At 40.5% G+C, this 5,255-nt stretch overlaps 1 pseudogene; it reads right to left on the reverse strand.

The window, feature by feature from the left end:
• Nucleotides 1–888: 888 nt before the first annotated feature.
• Nucleotides 889–1,862, reverse strand: LOC126099980 (craniofacial development protein 2-like; annotated as a pseudogene).
• Nucleotides 1,863–5,255: the final 3,393 nt, after the last annotated feature.

Genomic DNA, 5,255 nt, shown 5'->3' on the forward strand with positions numbered 1-5,255 from the left:
GCATACAGATTGAATAAGTACGGTGACAGTATGCAGCCTTGCCGGCCCCCTTTCTGAATCTTTATCCATTTCGTTGTTCCATACATAGTTCTCACCGTGGCTTCTTGGTCAAAGTATAAACTCCGTATCGGATGAATGAGGTGATCTGGTACACCCATGTTTTTCAGTACGTTCCATAATTTGTTGTGATCGACGCAGTCAAAGGCTTTGGCGTAGTCAATAAAGCAGAGGTACACATCTTTCTGGAATTCTCTCGCTTTTTCCATAATCTACCGAATGTTAGCTATTTGATCTCTAGTTCCTCTTCCTTTCCTAAATCCAGCTTGTCCTTCTGGTAGCTCTTGATCTAGATATTGGCGAAGTCTATTTTGTAAGATTTTCAACATAACTTTGCTAGCATGTGGAATAAGTGCGATTGTTCGGTAATTTGAGCATTCTTTATAACTTTTCTTTTTTGGAATGGGGATGAATACTGATCTTTTCCAGTCTTCTGGCCACTGCTGCGTGATCCATATTTTTTGACATATTGAGTGCAGCACTTTCACTGCATCCTTTCCAGTGACTTTAAACAATTCTGCTGGTATTTCATCATGCCCACTAGTTTTGTTACCAGCCATATTTTCAAGGGCCCACTGGATTTCGCTCTCCAAAATATCTGGCTCTAGTTCTAAATTAACATTAACATCAGCAGTAGGAGTCCTGTCATGATGCAGTTCTTTCTTGTATAGGTCTTCTACATATTCTGCCCATCTTTCCTTAACATCCTCTGCTTCACTCAGATCTTTCCCATTTCTATCTTCTATCATTCCAATTTTTGCCTGGAATTTTCCTTTAATTTCTCTAATTTTCTTATAAAGATCTCTTGTCTTCCCCATTCCGTTACTATCTTCAACTTCCTTGCACTGTTCATTAAAGAATATATTTTTATCTCTTCTAGCTAACTTCTGAAAATCTTTATTTAATTCAAACATAGCTGATCTATCTCCCTTGATTTTTGCTTTCCTTCGTTCTTCTGCAACTTGCAGTGCCTCAACTGATAGCCATCTAGCCTTCTTACTGTTCCTTTTCTTGGGAATGTGTTTCTCTGCGGCCTCCTTGACAGTATTAGCTACTTCTGTCCACATCTGTTGCGAGTTTTTGTCCTCCAGCTGTAATACATTAAATCTGTTTTGTACCTCTACAGCATAGTCGGAGGGTATAGAGTTAAGGTCGTATCTGCAAGTTGGGATACTTTTTGCTACATTCTGAAGTTTCAGCCGAAATTTTGCAATCAGGAGCTCATGATCTGATCCGCAGTCAGCCCCAGGTCTTGTTGTAGCTGACTGAACCGCGCTCTTCCACCTCTGATTACAAAGTATGTAATCAATTTAGTTCCGGTGTTGGCCATCTGGCGAAGTCCAGGTATATAGGCGTCGTTTTGGTAGTTGAAACAGTGTATTAGTAATTATCAATGAATTTTTTTGGCAGAATTCTAGGAGTCTCTGTCCAGCTTCATTTGTTGTACCAAGACCATATTTCCCTGTTATACCTTCTACAGCTTCATTTCCCACTTTTGCATTCCAATCTCCAATTATGAAGACGATATCCTTTTTTGGTGTTGACAGTAGTAATTCTTGTAAATCTCCATAGAACTGGTCAATAATTTCCTTTTCAGCATCGGTTGTTGGTGCATAAACTTGAATTACTGTGATGTTGAGGGGCTGACCTTGAAGTCTGATGGACATCATTCTATCATTTTTATATTTGCATCCCATTACAGGTTTTCTCACTTTATCACTAACTATGGAAGCTACTCCATTACTTCTGTTGATATCGTGCCCAGAATGATACACCATATGGCCATCCGAAGCAAAGTCTCCCATGCCAATTGCTTATTTTATTTAATTACAAGAAAACAGCCAAATAAACGTGTAGAACTAGTTTCTGGTGCGAATGAATTTTTACTTGAATATAGAAATTGTCCTATACTAATGGGAGATATGCCGGAGCATCAAACTAGGTTAGAATGAGGAATAATTCTCATCTTTTTCATCATCCACCTGCTTGCAATTATATAAATAAATTGCGCCTTGTTTGTGTTTTGTATTGAGGGATCTACTAGTTGTATTATCTGCGCCAATGGCGCAATGGTTAAAGCATCCGGATTCTTATCATTCGACCTAGATGGGCCTTGGTTCGGACGCGTGGATGTTGTGTTTGTCTAAAGGCTCTGCCCTTTCCTTTCCCTGGAGTCAGTGGCCCTAAATTAGGGATGGGAGACTGCTTACAGCCCACTGAGTTGCTTAAAAAATTTAAAAAGCTTTTTTTAAGTCCATTTTTTTCATTAAACTGTTTTTTTCAAGCAAAGCTATTGGACTTGAAATATTCCTTCTTCTGCACAGTAAATTTTTTGCTTCAGATATTTTTCTTCTACAGAATGACAGTGAAATTACGGTAAGAAATCAAAATGGTGCTTTGTTTTCATATGCTGTAACCTATAAGTAACACTATAAATTTAGCAGAAATAATAGTCTGAATGGTAATACTTTATCTTTATTTTATACGTACTTCACACGGAAAGTATCACCCTCATTCATCATACTTTCGTTGGGCAATCATGATACGATTCATAGATTCTTTCTAATCTTTGACAAGCCAGCGCACGTGCCCCGCTCTAGCATTCCACAGATATGAATCAAGGTCAAGTTTATTTCCGCTTTGTACTCAGTAGCTTCTGCTTTAGTTAGGTAGGTAGAGGCAATGTATTTACTTTCACCAAAGTGTGTAGAAAAATCTTAAGCAACTGTTCAGTATGCTTTTGAAAACAATAAGGTATTTTAATTTTTCGCCTCTCTCACTTGTTCTCCTCATTTGCTCAATTTTGCCGCTGCTTGATTAGAAATTAATTTTTTTTCGCCCTTTGCCGCCCCTAAAATTTTGTTACCCTAGGCGATGGGCTGTTAGTCTTGCTTAATGGTAGAAACAGCCCTGGCGACCAGCAGTTATTTGCTTGAGAATCTGAGTGAAAGTAGAAAATTCTTTAATGGAACTGGACTTTCATGTACTAAACTCATTTTATTTCACCTCTCTCATGCACTATTAACGCATCCAAAATTCGAGACTTAATGAAAAACTCGCATTGAAACTTTTCAAAGAGGCAACTTGAAAGTGATCCCGCTCTAATGACTTTATTTGCAGTTTAATTAGATTGAAAATGCTATTAATTTAATAAAATGCACATGTTACACAAATACGAGGGTGAGTCAAATGAAAGCCTTAAATATTTTTTAAAAAGTTATTTATTGTGCAGAAGTGGTACAAAGCTGTATCACTTTTCAACGTAATCTCCCTCACGCTCAATGCAAGTCCTCTAGCGCTTACAAAGTGCATAAATTCCTTTAGAAAAAAATTCTTTTGGTAGTCCGCGCAACCACTCTCGCACCGTGTGGCCTACCTCTTCATCAGAACGGAACTTCTTTCCTCCCATTGCGTCTTTGAGTGGTCCAAACATATGGAAATCACTTAGGGCAAGGTCTGGTGAGTATGGTGGATGAGTAAGACACTCAAAATGCAGGTCTGTGATTGTTGTGTGGTGTCACCGCCAGACACCACACTTGCTAAGTGGTAGCCTTTAAATCGGCCGCGGTCCGTTAGTATACGTCGGACCCGCGTGTCGCCACTATCAGTGATTGCCGACCGAGCACCGCCACACGGCAGGTCTAGTCTAGAGAGACTCCCTAGCACTCGCCCCAATTGTACAGCCGACTTTCCTAGCGTTGGTTCACTGTCTACATATGCTCTCATTTGCAGGGTCGACGGTTTACCATAGCCTTCAGCTACGTCATTTGCTAAAACCTAGCAAAACGCCATATTCAGTTACTATAAGAACTATCTTCAACAGATACTACTGTGAATCATGTACCGTCAAGAGCGACGTTCGTTATAAATGGATTAAAGTTAAGTACGAAACTAATTACGTTCGCTTTCTGAATTCTCATTCCTTGTCATTTTCCAGACCTCACGTAAGTATAGTTCTTCCCTCCTCACGTCAGCCTGCGTGAGGAAAAACGCGTGCATTTCGGCCTCCACTCGTAACACGGTGTTGGCTCTTCAGCTAACACAAAATGTCGCAACTGTTGTACGGGCAGTGTGGGGCCTTGCATTGTCATGTTGCAAAAGGACACCTGCTGACAAGAGTTCACGTCGCTTTGATTTGATTGCAGGCCGCAGATAAATTTTTAGGAGATGTGCGTGATGCACTGGTGACAGTGGTGCATCTGGGCATGTTATGTTCCAAAATGATGCCTTTTTAGGCCCAAAAGGGAGTCAGTATAACCTTCCCTGCTGATGGTTCTGTAAGAAACTTCTTTGGTTTTGGTGATGAAAAATGGCGTCATTCCTTCCTCACTGTCTTCGTTTCCGGTTGGTGGAAGCGAACCCAAGTTTCGTCCCCAGTAACGATTCTTGCAAGAAAGCCATCACCTTCTCGTTCAAAGCGCCGAAGAAGTTCTTCACAAGCATCAACAAGTCGCTCTCATTTCAGGTGTCAGCTACCGGGGCACCCATCTTGCAGACACTTTGTGAAACTTGAGCACATCACGCACAATATGGTGTGCTGACCCATGACTAATCTGTAAACATGCTGCAATGTTATTCAGTGTCACTCTGCGGTTTTCCTTCACTATGACTTCAACTGCTTCAATGTTCTGTGGAGTTACAACTCGTTGTGAATGACCTGACGAGGAGCATCTTCCACTGAAGTCACACCATTTGCGAACTTCCTACTCCATTCGTAGACTTACTGCTGTGACAAACATGCATCACCGTACTGAATCTTCATCCGTCGATGAATTTCAATAGGTTTCACATCTTCACTACGCAAAAACCGATTAACAGAACGCTTTTCTTCCCCGGTGCAAGTCGCAAGTGGGGCGGCCATCTTCATACTGATACTGTGACGATATGTGTGCATCTGCACTATGCTGCCACCTACAGGCCATTCTGCACGCTGTTCGAAACCCCCAAAACAATTTAAGGGATAATGGTGCGAAATTCCGATTTGTTATTACAAATTTAAGGTTTTCATTTGACTCACCCTCCTAGTTTGAGTGTTCTTAGCTATTCATAAATATGTCCATTATTTGTTTCTACACTGTTAGAATATGGGCAACAACGTATTGGCAACTAAGAGGTTTCTTCTATTAGGAACAGCTGTGTAACAACAATGATCATTTTTATCGTTTACGACTGTATTTTCTTATTTGTTGTCTAAAGAT

Source organism: Schistocerca cancellata, chromosome 1, assembly GCF_023864275.1.
Source record: "Schistocerca cancellata isolate TAMUIC-IGC-003103 chromosome 1, iqSchCanc2.1, whole genome shotgun sequence".
Classification (NCBI taxonomy): Eukaryota; Metazoa; Arthropoda; class Insecta; order Orthoptera; family Acrididae; genus Schistocerca; species Schistocerca cancellata.